The 15,386-nt window shown below is 31.5% G+C and overlaps 1 protein-coding gene across 17 annotated transcripts in view; it reads left to right on the forward strand.

Annotated features, from left to right (window-relative positions):
* TRDN (triadin) overlaps window positions 1-15,386 on the forward strand; it is a 481,452-nt gene that overhangs the window by 67,179 nt on the left and 398,887 nt on the right. The gene's annotated exons all lie outside the window — the stretch shown is intronic.

Raw genomic sequence — 15,386 nt, forward strand, 5'->3', positions numbered from 1 at the left:
AACAATATGATATATATTAAATAATATGACTAATCATTAACATATAACATTTTAAGGTTTGCAAATCACTTTACATAAATTACCTCACTTTTCCCTTTCAACAACTCTGGGAATATAGTACTGTTATTATTCCCTTTTAAAAGATGAAGAAACTGAAGCGAACAGATTAAGTGATTTGCTTCGCATCACATAATTAGTGACTGAGGCTGAATTTTTTTTTAATTAATAATTTTTATTATATATATATTTTTTTTATAATATTATCCCTTGTATTCATTTTTCCAAATTATCCCCCCCTCCCTCTATTCCCTCTCCCCCGATGACAGGCAATCCCATACATTTTACATGTGTTACAATATAGCCTAGATACAATACATGTGTGTGAATATCATTTTCTTGTTGCACAATAAACATTAGATTGCGAAGGTACATGCAACCTGGGCAGACAGATATTAGTGCTAACTATTTACATTCACTTCCCAATGTTTCTTCTCTGGGTGTCCATCATTGGACACCCTCTGTCCATCATTGATCAACTGGAAGTGAGTTGGATCTTCTTTATGTTGAAGATTTCCACTTCCATCAGAATACATCCTCATACAGTATTGTTGTTGAAGTGTATAGTGATCTTCTGGTTCTGCTCATTTCACTCAACATCAGTTGATTTAAGTCTCTCCAGGCCTCTCTGTATTCCTCCTGCTGGTCATTTCTTACAGAGCAATAATATTCCATAGCCTTCATATACCATAATTTACCCAACCATTCTCCAACTGATGGACATCCATTCATCTTCCAGTTTCTAACTACAACAAAAAGAGCTGCCACAAACATTTTGGCACATATATGTCTCTTTCTGCTCTTTAGTATTTCTTTGGGGTATAAGCCCAGTAGTAGCGCTGCTGGGTCAAAGGGTATGCACAGTTTGATAACTTTTTGGGCATAATTCCAGATTGCTCTCCAGAATGGCTGGATTCTTTCGCAACTCCACCAACAATGTATCAGTGTCCCAGTTTCCCCACATCCCCTCCAACATTCATCATTATTTGTTCCTGTCATCTTAGCCAATCTGACAGGTGTGTAGTGGTATCTCAGAGTTGTCTTAATTTGCATTTCTCTGATCAGTAGTGATTTGGAGCACTCTTTCATGTGAGTGGATATAGTTTCAATTTCTTCATCTGAGAATTGTCTGTTCATATCCTTTGACCATTTATCAACTGGAGAATGGTTCGGTTTCTTATAAATTAGGGTCAGTTCTCTATATATTTTGGAAATGAGACCTTTGTCAGAACCTTTGTTTTTAAAAATATTTTCCCAATTTGTTACTTCCCTTCTAATCTTGTTTGCATTAGTATTATTTGTACAGAAACTTTTTAGTTTGATGTAATCAAAATCTTCTATTTTGTGATCAATAATGATCTCTAGTTCTCCTGAGGCTGAATTTTAACTCAGATCTTAATGAATCCAGATACAACACTATTCACTGTATCATAAGAGACACAAAATATTAAGAATTCCTGGAAATGTTTAGCATCTTATATTTCTGTAATACTGGCTTTTCAACAACTATTAATATAATTAATTGTTGAGAGAAGGAATCCTCAGATTCGGAGACAGATGGTGTTTTTGGGCAAGTTGGGCATAAGAGATACAGATTATTAGTTCACCTATGTTAGTTTACATATTATTAATTTTGACGTGTTGAGTCCAAGATACAGGTAATACAGATAGATTACCTGTGCCCAAAAGGAAAATAGGATGGAATTTAGGGAAGAGACTGGGGAGTAAAAAGAATATATCCATATTTTGAAGAATATACAGACAACTAAAAGTCTTCCTGAATTGAATAATGATTGATTAATTAATTGATCCTATTAAAAATCTAAACCAATTTGATATGAAAGGCCTGTGGAATAACCTAGTGAGGCAGGGTGGGTGAGAAATTATGCCATAATTATATTAAAAAAAAAAACAAACAAACAAACTTAAGCTCTCTTTCCCCTTCAAATTTTCAGTTTTCTTGCTCATTCTTTTTGTATTGGTTTTAGCCTTTGTATTTTTCCAATAAGAATAGTGACGAGAGGATGGCAGCTGCAAGTACCCTTGCTTCAGCTTCAGACATTTGGCTCCCTCATGCTCATGGTGACATTTAACAGATGTGCTACTGAAATTATCAAGTGAAATAACATGAACAAACAATTTTGAAATCATGGAGTTTGAGGCCTGTGTTGAACTAATAAAACAGATCAAATAATAAGAGCATTTCAGAAATTAGAAAAGAACTTATTTTGTAAATGATGACTTAACATGATAGTAACATGTATGATAATAGTGATTATAAGAAATCTAAGGATGTTTTTTTACCATACCTTTTTATCAGAATGATTATCTGTGTTTATCTAAGTGGAAGAATGATTTCTCTTATGACTATGCTGTTTAATATAAAGATTTCTTGATTCCTTGGATCAAATTTAAGTTGCTGATGTATAAACATGAGCAAGCCCTTTAACCATACTAAGCCTTAGTTTTCTCATTTGTTAAAAAGAATTAATGATGCTTGTACAGTTTCCTTAAATATTTGCAAACTCTCCTGTTCTATTGATGCTATTTAACAAATTAAATAAATATTAAGTACTTATTGTACACAGAATTTTATGTTGGTAACTTTGAGAAATAGAAATGTTAGATAAAATAGGATCTCTTGTTATTATGGAGCTTAAAATGTGCTATTTAAATAAGATACATAAATGGAAGATAATTGAAAAATTAAATTCAATTAAGGGCTTCCTTTAAGAAAAATACTGTTAGGATTTGAGAAAAGAAAAAAAAAATAAAATCATCTTCCTTTTCAGCAGGTTAAATCTAATAGCATGTACGTAGAAAAGAATAGAGTGGTTTCACACAAGGTAGAACCCAGATAAAATGGTGAGAACATGCAAGGCCCTCTTTATGAGATTCATACAGTTGGTAAATATTGCAGCCAGGACAAGGCAATATTATATCTAGGCTTCCTCCATTCTCTTTTTCTTATCTTATTTATTACTCATTCCCCATTCTAAGACACAGAGGTAAGAAGATAGGGTATTTAGTTGTGATATATAAAAAAATTCAAGTGACATAATTTCTAGGTAATTAAATATTTTATTAATTAGTTAATAATTAGTGTTATTGAATAATTAATAAAAAAAAGATTCATTTTTAGTTGTCTCTCTTAAACCAAAGACCCATCATGGCAGCTTCTTGATCCTTTATGTCCTTAGAATGCTGGATAATCCAAAAAGCAGTAATCATCTTTGATTGGTTAGCAACTAATGAGAAGAATGAATATTATAATGACTGATAGACCTATTATAATGATAGCCTGGGGGATGTGACTTTGATTAGGTTGCTTTTACTCTCAGCTGACCCCAGGGAATCTACACAAAATTGACTAGAACCACAATGGGCTTCCCCAGTTAGGTGAGTTCTGAACAAGATTGAGTAGAAAATCGAATCTGGTTACAACCCTATTCTTTGGGGGCTAATTTGACCTACTAAAGAATAAGGAAATAGGAAGAGAAAAAAATCCTAATAGTAAAAGGTTGTTAATATAATAGAGAAATGATCATTTCTCTTAGTGGAGGGGAGATGAAATACCATGTACTGGAAATAAGTATGTCAGTTTGTCTGAAATTTTCAGTCTATGTAAGTGTGTGTATGTGTGCTTGTGGAGGTGGGGGGAATAGAGGGGGATTAAGAGGAACAGATAGTAATACAAAATAAGTTTGTAGATATAGGCTTGAATAAGACTAGACAGTTTAAGATACCAGACTAGGGATTTTTAAATTTATCTTAAAGTTAACATAAAGTCACTGAAATGAACAGGGGAATGCCTTGGCTTCATTTTTTCAATATTATTTTGATAGCTCTCTACAGTATAGATTAATAAGAAAAGAGACTAGAATCAGTGAAACTAATCAGGAACTAGGGTACTGGCTGTGTGAAGGTAGAGTCAATTGTGTTCATTTATTTGGAACTGGAAGGGACCTTAGATATCATCTAGTCTCATTTGCTTTTCTTTCAGATGGCAGAACTGATGCACAGAGAGGGGAAGTGACTTGCTCAGTCATACAGCTAAAAAGTAGCAAAGCTGAGATTTGAACATGTTTTCTGATTCCAAATCAGTGCCACACAAAACTCAATAGGACTTAGCATGGTTATAAGGAAGAAGGCAAGGGAAAAAGTCAAATTTAGTCTGAAGGTACAAATCCAAGGGACTGGAAGAAACAGGTGTAGTTTCCTACATATTTATTTTGCATAGATTGAGTAGGAAATGACTATGGCATGTCCATGTAGAAATGGTTGTACGAATCTGGTGAGATAGTGCTGGAGTTTAGGGGACAGATGAGGGTTATATATGTAGATCTGGTCATTATCTACATAGAAATGGTAATCAAACCCATTAGAGTTTGATGAAGTTTATATCCCTTTGATTCCTGGTGGTGATGAGATTAGTGACAATAAGAGGATTGTTAAAATCCCCTCTGGTGGGCCTACAGGTTCAAAGTGAAAGAATTCACTTATCCCAAATTATTAATGGCAAAATGAAAGTTTATTGTGGGATAGCCAGTTTGCTAAGGGACTGACTTCTATAGTGACAAAGTCCTGTTAGGGAAATGGAGCCTGGCACTGAGAAGAGAATGCCTACTCAGCAGGCAGGGTCCTAGCAAATTTTTTGAGCCTCTGCAAGGAGTGAGTTTAAGGAAACCTGTTATAGGGGTATCTTGGTGGAGGGCTGGGACAGCCTGAGCTGATGAGACCAGGATTTCTCAATTGGATGAGAATCTAGAATTTCAAAAAGATCAATGGGAGTTGATTTGCCCTTGAATAGTATTACTTCTCTCATATTGGGCTCTAGACTCCTTGGAGCCTGGGAAATCCTGATCATTCAGATCAAAAAAGGGACACAATTTAATTTTAAAGGGAACACAGTTTCAATAAAGGGAATACAGTTTCAAAGTTTCAAAAATCTTAAAGGGAGCACAGCTTTGGTAAACAGTTTCCCTCCCACTTCAAGTTGATATTGAGGGAGAGTATAGAAAAAGAAGAAAAGAGGGTCCAGTATAGAGGCTTTGAGGTCAAATGTACTCAGAGACATTAAATATATGATAATATAAAAATATATCTATATCTATATATATATATATATTTGTGTATAATTTATAATATATTATGGGGTGATATTAATGATAATATAATATAGTATAATTACCATGAATAATTATATACTATATGTAAATACATAAATATTATTTACATATACATACATAATTATGATAGTAATCAGCAATAACACTGCCTCATTTATATTATATATGTAGATAGATTTGTGTACTATTGTTTATATAATATTCCTAAGAATATTTTTTATTTGTTTAAAAAAATCATAATAATAAGCTGAGTGTTGAGTTGGTTTTCAGTATGAAGATTTTTTTGTTACCAAGAATAATGTGTGTAAATAGACAATATTAAAATGATAACAATATACTAATGTCCAAAACAAGTTTTGAAATGCCTATACAACATGTTCATTGAAATAATAAATTGAACTTTTATACAGAAAAAAGATGGTAATTATTTTTTTCTGGGAATATCTCATTTTCTTGAGTCTGTTCCTAAAGCTAAAGCATTATTTCACTTATATTAAAAGTTTGGACAAAATGGTCTGCCATAAAATAGATATCTTTCTTTATTCTATTAAAAAATTTCATACTCAAAAATTATATGTAAACAAATTACAACATGAAGATATAATTTTATTAAATACAATATATAATTCAATAAAATTAAATGTAAAATTACTATGTATATATATATATATGCATACACCCACAGATATGAATTATGAATGTACATACATTCCAAATCTATATTTGTTGTCTTTTTTTTTCATACCATATGCTAAAATGACTTTTTTCACATTTCCCTTCACATACCTCTTTAGGTCCCCACCCCCTTTTTTCTGCCTGCTTAAATACAATCTATCAAATGTAATTTTTTTTTTTCACTTAGCTTTCTATAATGGATATCTTACACCCAAATCAGTCTCAGGAAAGATCAGATTTCCCATTTATTCAAACTCTTGAGTTGCTTGAGATAGTTTCCTATCTCTTTTATGTCATTACTATGTTCTATTTTGCATTTTAAGTAATTGTGTATATTCTTTCCTCCCCTACCCCCAGTCTATTATTTTTTTAAGAACTTGGAATTCAATACCATGTTTAATTTAATTGGATTTCTCTGAACGTTTAGCTCAATTCCTTGCACATAGTAGGTGCTGAATAAGATTTTACTGAATTAGAGAAATTCTGTGTATATCATTCCATATGATAAGATATATTTTACATCATATCTGGGTAGCTTTTAAGCAAAGCGTTATTCTTAGTCCCAGAGGGATGAAATCCTCTAAAGAGCTGAAGATCTAGTGGTATCAATAAAATATATACAGGAATAAATGTAATTAAAGGCAGCATAAATTCCCTAAGGGACATAGAAAGTTATATAAATTGAGGGGATAGTGAAGGCTCTAGTAATTGTACAAGATGAAAATCAAATATTACGTTCAATGGTTTGTATTTAAACAGTTCTTTGTGAACTAGGGATTTGTAGGCAAAAGGGATAGAATGTTTAAGAGAGAAAAGATAGCTGCTTCAAATATATGAAAGATGGTCATGTAGAAAATGTATTATACTTGTTTTTCATGGCACCAGAAAATATAACTAAGAGAAGTGGGAGTAAGGTGCCAAAAAGAAGCACAAACATCCTACAAATAAAGTTGGACCAAAATAGAAGGGGTTGTTTCAGTAGATATTGAGTTCCCCTCATCACTGGAGCTCTTTAACCAGAGACTGGATAACTATGTATTGGATATAGTAGAGAGTTCCTTTGCAGCTATGCTTTGGATCGTATGGTAAAAATTTCCAGAGAGAGGAATAATATGCAATTTAGTTTGACTAGAATGTATAGTACATATTAGTAAAATGGGATATGAGATGGAAAAGGTATATTGATGACCTTCCAATATTTTTATAAAAAGTTTTTTTTAAATAACTTTACTCAAGAAAGTCATAATTTACAGTTTCATGACTCTTCCTATATGACTATAAGTACAATCTGTTGTGTCACATTAATAACTGCATAAATCTAGTGTTTGTTAAACTAAATATCAAAAAGTCTCAAAATCCTAAAATATTCCCAGTTTGTATAGTTGTGTGTAGTTCACCTTTTTGGTCATATTTTAAGTCATATATTGAAGCCATTTAAAAAATCACCTATAGATATAAATATAATTTTAAATCACAAAAGTGATTTTCCTTTCATGTAATATAATTTTACTGTTTTAGACAATTTTTTCCTTTAAAAATTAGATACAAAAAAATCTTTGTAGCCTTGAAGACTTATTTGCTTATCTATTACTTTATAGAACATTTTTGGCTCAGTTTTGAGCCTTTACAAAACAAGTTAGCAACTGGGCCTTACTACTATATTTTAATTATCTGGCATTATTACATTCCTCAAAGATTTGAATCAGAAAAAGGGAATTGCATGTAGATTCTGTTCACAAAATGATCATGTAAAAATTAAATTTTCAGAAATAAAATTCAAATAGTTGCAAAAAAATCTAGTATAGAATATTTAGAAAAAAATGTATATGCCTCAAATTAAAAATAAAGACCACAATTAGCTAATTAAAAGTTATAAGATAATTAAGAGGGATAAGATAACAATGATTCAGTAAAATTTGATGTAATTAAAAATTAAATGCTCAGTTACTTTGGATAATAAAATCGTATGTCGTGAGGTTGATGTAGTAAATTTCCTTTTATGTGTAAAATGTGCTATTTCTATTCATCTTTAGATGAGCTGGATACATTTAATCCAAATCAGTTGCTAATTTTGCATTTCTGTTTAGAGTGTTCTCACTTGCCTTTTCTAATATTGATCATAAGAAGTAGTTCCTTCATTTCAATTGCTGATTTGTAGGATTGTAAGTAATAACCTTATGATAACAATATTTATTTTTATTTGCCATTTGGTAACTTTAGTCCTTTAGTCATATTACAAATGAAGAGTTTTATTTATTCCAGTAAACTTGGAATTCCTTCTAATTTAACTACATAAGCATTTTAACGTCCACTACATTAAAGCCAGAAATACTTGGTTTGTTAATTTGCTTAACAAATATTACCAATAAATCAAAATATATATGTACTGAGGAAAGCTAAGAAAACTCTAGAGTTGGCCCAGCTCTCCTGAGAGCTTGTGTATTCCCTGGTACATTCACTCTTTTAGAATACTAAAGAATATTTGAGTGACTTGATTCAAAATTTCTATAAATAATCACTGAATTGGTTGGAGGCATAGCTAATCCAATCATTCTGGCTGCCTTTATGATCAATACCAATCATGAACACTGAAGCAATTATTTGACTGTGCACTGATTATTAAGAAAGCCAGTGTGATTTGATTGTTCAAATAGTCATCTATTCATTTTGCCCATATAGACACATGCCTCCTTTACATGCCTTAATTACTACAAGAAAGTAGAGAATAGAATTGAGTCCAAAAATAGTTATAGTAGAACATAACACTTTTATTTGAAAATCTTATAACCAATGAAAGAAGTGCTTTTAAAAGTAGTTCCATAATTAACTGTCATTTATCTATTGCTCTTGAAAATTATTCTACTGATTTTTTTTCCTGGCACTTGTCCCAGTTAGGCAGGTGTGCTATTTGTCAGGGTGTCAATTTAGGAGAAAAAACCTTTAGGGAAGCCCTTAATTCACTGACAAACTTTTACCTTTAATACAAAAAGTAAATAAATAAATATGTATCTACATATATTCAGGATATCTATGTATTTTTCTAATGTAGACACAGTGAAGATTTTAAATATCTAATCAAATTATGTTTAATTTGATTAGATATTTAAATGTCTGACAAATTAAATGTAAATGCATTAATTCAGTCTAATCTCCCCAAAGTCTAAGGATAGTTTTCGTTATTTTTTCTAAACTATATACCTTGTATAGTAGCTCTTATATAGGAGGTAGATAACAAAATATTTACCTAATTGAATAGCTGCTTGTTTAAAAAAAAATATTGTAAACATTAATGTGGGCATATGTAGAAAACACTTGGCTTGTTTGGTCCTTTCTCTCCTAAGAACTCCTCTCCTTTTTAAATAATTTCAGAGGGCAACTCAATGTTCAGTGATCCTGATTTTTTTTTTGATATGTTAATGTCTATGCCAGTCATTTGACACAACACAATTATCACTATGTATATGTATTCTATCTCTTTAAGTAGATCATAAGCCTTTTCAAAGCACTAATCTTTTTCACATGTGTATATTACAGTCCCTGATATTTCTTAAAAATATATTCATAATGGATGTGTGAGTGTAAGTAGTTAGAATTCAAGCTATTTACTGATATTATGATATAGCAGAATGAATCTCATAACTTTAAGATCAATATTAAAGCTTTTTTACTAAGTTCTTCTTACAGGAACTTAATAATAAATGCTAATGTTGACTGTAATTTATAGATGCTTCATATTTTAAAGTTTGATGTCTTTTGTTCTAGGTGATATAGGATGTATAGGATATAGGATACCTAGATGTACTTATATAAAAGAATATAAGACAATCCAATTTCTCATGCATTTTGTTATTATGTATAAATGAAACTATATCTCATAAACAAATTAACCCTTTTATGAAGTAATTATTATTTGTGCATGTTATAATTATTATTGTTACCTCATGCAATTGCTACATAAAAATCCTTCTTATCAAAGGTAAAACAAGACATTCCTTAACAAAATATTTGAAATGAACTTAAAACATGATTATTCTAAAATTTGACAGGTTAAGTAAGGTTGATGACTTAATTGTGTTCTATGATTTGAATTCATACAATTATGCATGTAGAGTTAGAAGGTACCTGAAACCAATGATCCCAATTCTTTCATTTTACAGATGAGAAAACTGCATAATGCTCAAGGTTAAGTGATTCCAAACCCAATCTTTTGTCCATAATATCATAGAGTTACTTCTTTTAAAATCTTGAATGGAATGGTTTATATTTTGATTTAGTTTTCACAATATCAACTATTTTTAGCATTGTAGTGAGAAGAACAGATTTATATCATCTGTGATATTTAAATGTTGTATGAAACTGTGGGAATATGCCCACATATTTACCAACTGCATAATGAAAATCCTTTGTTAAAAACCTTACTAGTAAAGAAGATAGTCTAATTAGTCTGTAGAACCCTTTCAGTTGAATAAAGGAATGAATAAAGTAAATTATTAACAAATAGTGTGTGCCAGGAATTCCTGCTATTTGAGATACAAATACAAAAGTGAAAATCTCCCTGACCTCATGGAGCTAAATTTAGAAAAATTTTTTTAGCTACGAAAAAATGTTTGATATAGCAAACTATATGCTGCCATTATGTAACTGAGAGTAATTTATAAATATGAGTTGCAGTGCTGATTGGGCCACTTATTTTTTAGTTTAATATGGACAGAATGACTATCATAAAGCTTTGTTCACCTAGAAACACAACAGAATTTTCCTGAAAAGATATTTACAAACTGCAAGGCCTTGGGGAAACCCAGTACCGAACAGGGCTAATGGTCAGTTGCCCCATTACCTTCTCAGCCCCATCACTAATAGCCCCAGAACAATGGCAGGAGAGCAGTCATGTCCCCCAAAGCACTTGTACAACATTAGGTAAAGAGCCAGGAGCTGATGCTCCTGGCCCAAGAAGCTTAGAACTGTGTCCCTCCCTCCAGGAAAAGAACTCAACTTTAAAAGAAAAAAAATAGACTGGGAAAATGAGTAAAAAAACAAAAACAAAAACAAAAACAAAACACCAAACAACCGACCATAGAAAGTTATTATAATGACACATATAAACAAACAAACAAACAAACAATATTAAAATGACTCCATTTAAAGTCTAAATACGAGTTTAAAAATGAAATAAGAGAGATGGGAAAAAAAAAAAACTGGGAAAAGAAATGACCAATGCAAGAGAATCATGAAAAAGACTCAACATTTAGATATGGGAAGCATGGAAATTGGTTAAAAAAAATGTATAAAATTGATGAAAACAACTTCTTAAAAAGTAGAATTTGCCAAATAGAAAAGGTTTAAAAAAAGACTAACTGTAGAAAATAACTTCTTAAAAATTAGAATTGTACAAGTAGAGGCTAATGACTACATGAGACATCAACAATCAAATCAAAAGAAAAAAAATAGAAAAAAGTGTAAAATGTCTCAGTGGGAAAACAGATGACCCAGACAATAGATCTGGGAGAGATTATTTAAGAATTATTCAACTATCTGAAAGCTATGATTCAAAAATGATCTAGATATACTACTTCAAGAAATTGTCATAGAAAACTGCCCTGATATTCTAGGGTAAAGTAGACATTGAAAGAATCTGTCTATTACCTGCTGAGAGAGATCACCAAATGAAAATTCTCAAGAACCTTATAGCCAAATTTCAGAACTCTCATCTTAAATATTGTAAACAGCTAGAAAGAAACAATTCAAATATCGTGGAGCCAAAGACAGGATTACACAGTATTTAGTAGTTTCTATACCAGAGTATCAGAGGACATAGAATAATTATGGAAAATAAATGAACTAGGGTTACAAGCAAGAATCATCCATCTAGTGAAACAGCATAATCTTTCAGGGTGATGGTGGGGATAATCATCCAATAAAAATGGAGAACTTTCAAGCATTCCCTATGAAATGGTCAGAGTTGGATATAAATTTGATTTTCAAAGACAAGACCTAAGAGAAGCATAACAAGTTAAAAAGGAAATAGAATACATAAGGGATTAAGAATAAACTGTTTCAGAGAGGTTTGGAAAGACTTACATCAACTGATGCTCAGTGAATAGAACCAGAAGATCTCTGTACACTTCAGTGTTGTATGAAGATGTATTCTGGTGGAAGTGGATATCTTCGACATAAAGAAGATCCAACTCACTTCCAGTTGATCAAAGATGGACAGAAACAACTACACCTAGAGAAGGAACACTGGGAAGTGAATGTAAATTGTTAGCACTACTGTCTATCTACCCAGGTTACTTATACCTTCGGAATCTAATACTTAACGTGCAACAAGAAAATTGGATTTACACACATATATTGTATCTATGTTATACTGTAACACATGTAAAATGTATGGGATTGCCTGTCATCTAGGGGAGGGAGTAGAGGGAGGGAGGGGATAATTTGGAAAAAGGATTACAAGGGATAATGTTATTAAAAAAAATACTCATGCATATATACTGTCAAAAATTTTTATAATAAAGTGACTTTGTTTTCAATTAAAAAAAGAATAAACTGTTTCCATCACTTCATGGGAAAATGATGCTGTAATTCTTAAGAACTGTATGACTATTAGGGCAGTAAAAAAGATTATACATAGACAGAGAGTATGGGTATAAGGTGACTTTGATGGAATGATATAAAAATAATAAGGGAGAAGAAAGAGGATTACACTGGGAGTAGAAGAAAGGGAAAGGAAGAATGTGATCAATTATTTCACATAAAGAGATGTGAAAGACTATCTGGAGGAGAAAATAAGGTAGGGGAAAGTAGTAAGCACTTCTTCAAATTTATTCTCATTTGAATTGGCTCAAATATCAATTGGGTATACTCTTTAGAAAAATAGGAGAGTGTTTTAAGAAAAGGAGGAAACATAGACATGGGAGAGGCAGTGGTCAGAAGAAAAATTATTTGCATATTCAGGAAGCTCCCCTAAACCTTGTCCTCTAAGGGAAGTAGATGGTGTGATACTTAAGCATTAACAAGTTGCTCAAACTATTTTCCAAGACTTTGCAAATTATAGAAATCCATTTTTATGGCAATCAGAGATAAAATATGAGCCACCTGAATTTGCTAAAACGTTGAATGTGATGGTTCCTACCATACCAGGAATAATTCATCCCTTTCAGTGTTGGCACATTTTGCTATTTTTACAGCAGTAATGTTTGAAACATAAACAAATTTACTGTAATCCCAAATGGATTTCATCCTTATGAAAAACTTGCAAATCTATTGCATTTTTAGCAAAATATAATTTTCATAGCTTCTGTTTTTAAGACAAAATAATAATTTATATGTATATCAGCACCTTAAGGTTTACTAAAAACTTTTCTCACAATAACAATATACGATATTATTAGCAAATATTATCATCATCCACATTTTATAGATGAGTAATCTCATATTCAGTAATATTAGGTGACCTGTCCAGAGTCATACAATTAGTAAAAGTTGCAGGAAGGACTGTAAGCCAGTGTTATTTCTAGGATGCCACCCTTTAATTTTTGTTATCTGATTACTCATTTATTATCTAATTACTCATTTTCCAAAATTTTATAATGTTTATCGCACAAAGGTGTTCAAAATCACTGCATGTTTTTTTTTTTTAAATCTAGCGACGCTGTGATTGAATTTTAAAAGCCCTAAAAGTTATGATTAGGATCAGTTTTGTCAATACTTTACTTAGGAATATAAATGCTTTGCTTTTGACATGGTATTGGCTCGAGTTACTTGGAAATATTCCAAACTCAAGCATCTGCAAGGCAAGTTTGCAAAGGAAAAAATTGGTTGATTAGGGTCAGATTGAGAAAAACAGGTGAAGTGTGCTGCTATTTGAATTTAGCAAAAATGCTGGTAATGCTTCTCAAAGTATCAAAAAACAGCCTTTGAATAGGGGCATGGGCAGAACAACTAGGAAATGCTACAAGGGGACTACTTACTAAATAGGAAAAAAATGCCACAATTAAAATGAATAGATTTAGGTTTTGAATTTCAGAATTCTCTTTAAATCTTTTATTTCTAAGCCATTCAAATAAATTCAAGAAATGATGACTTCAAGAAAATGACACTGTGGAAACCTGGGTGAAGGGCCCATACCACTGAACCAACTTTAAAAAAAAAAAACAGAACCATTCAAATGCAAACTAGAAAAGTGCCAGTTACTTCTTTCTATAGTAAAGACAAACATGTCACGAAATGCTTATAAATTGGGTAGGTAGATTTTAATGAATTTAAAAGCTGTAAAATGCCCAACATCTGTTAGCTCTGAATATATTCAAAAGGGTTTAGATCTGTTTTAGACCTTGATGAATTGCATGAATTTTCAAAACCACCCCTTGCTTTTTGTATTCTTCATCCTGAAGAAGAAAGGGAAGTGGTGGAAAATTTGTTCCATCATCATGTAATGATGATACTGATGATATTTGGCATTTGCATGTGGTGACTAAGAAAAAGCCATTACCCTCCTTTTTTTTTTTTTTTAACAAAATTCTATTGCCATAATGGATTGTATGTGTATATGTCCATTTGTAAATGCAAGAAAGTGGAGATGAAATGGATTATATGTTCAGAATTTCTTTCATTTCTCCTGAAATTTTTTGAATTGAAATCGTTGGAGTTATGAAATGAGGACAAAGATTGAGAGAATGAGAGCATTAGAAGATCTAATTACTTTTCTTAATATTTGCTGATTTATTTTATTAGATTTTATTTTGGTCCAAATAGGAACCCATAGAAACCTATAGGAAATAATGACCACAATATTATAATTGCTTACTGAATACAAATCACTTAGTTGGCCAATAAAGAGATTTTAAAAACTAGTAATGTAATCAGAAAGAACATCAGAAGTTACCTAATGTAACACTATTACAGTGTAATACTATTGTATACTTTAACAATATTATTTTATAGATAAAGTAAAATTAAAAGGGAAAGGAATTTACCCAACTTAAATATAATAGTATGATAGATAATTGTTTAGAGCTTTGACTAAAATGAGTTTTTCTAGTTTCCTCCCTTTCTTCGTTATTGTTCAGTTGTTTCAGTTCTATTCAATTCTTTGAAAACTCTTTGAAGTTTTCTTGGCAAAGATAATGGAGTAATTTGCCATTTATTTAAATTGAGCCAAACAGGGCTAAGTGAAGATATTTGGACATAGGAGGGAATTTAAGTAATTTATTTGGAGATGAGGGGAAACAAACAAACAAAAAAAAAGTATTACATAATGCCAATGTTTTAAAATTGGAGGTATGTGATAGTGCCACTGACAGAAATGGTAAGGGACAGGGGATGCTGATACTTAGCTCTGCTTTAGAGTGATTTTGATGATATTGTGGACCCTGAAGAGAGGCAAAGACTTGAGACATAGAAGTGGTAATTGAGCACAAAAAAATAAGCAAGATTACCAAAGGAGTATGGAAGAGAATAAGAATCCAATAAGGGAAACAAGAGTAAGATAGAAAGCTAAAAGTACAACATGACATATACAAT

This window comes from Sminthopsis crassicaudata, chromosome 4 (assembly GCF_048593235.1).
Source record: "Sminthopsis crassicaudata isolate SCR6 chromosome 4, ASM4859323v1, whole genome shotgun sequence".
Lineage (NCBI taxonomy): Eukaryota > Metazoa > Chordata > Mammalia > Dasyuromorphia > Dasyuridae > Sminthopsis > Sminthopsis crassicaudata.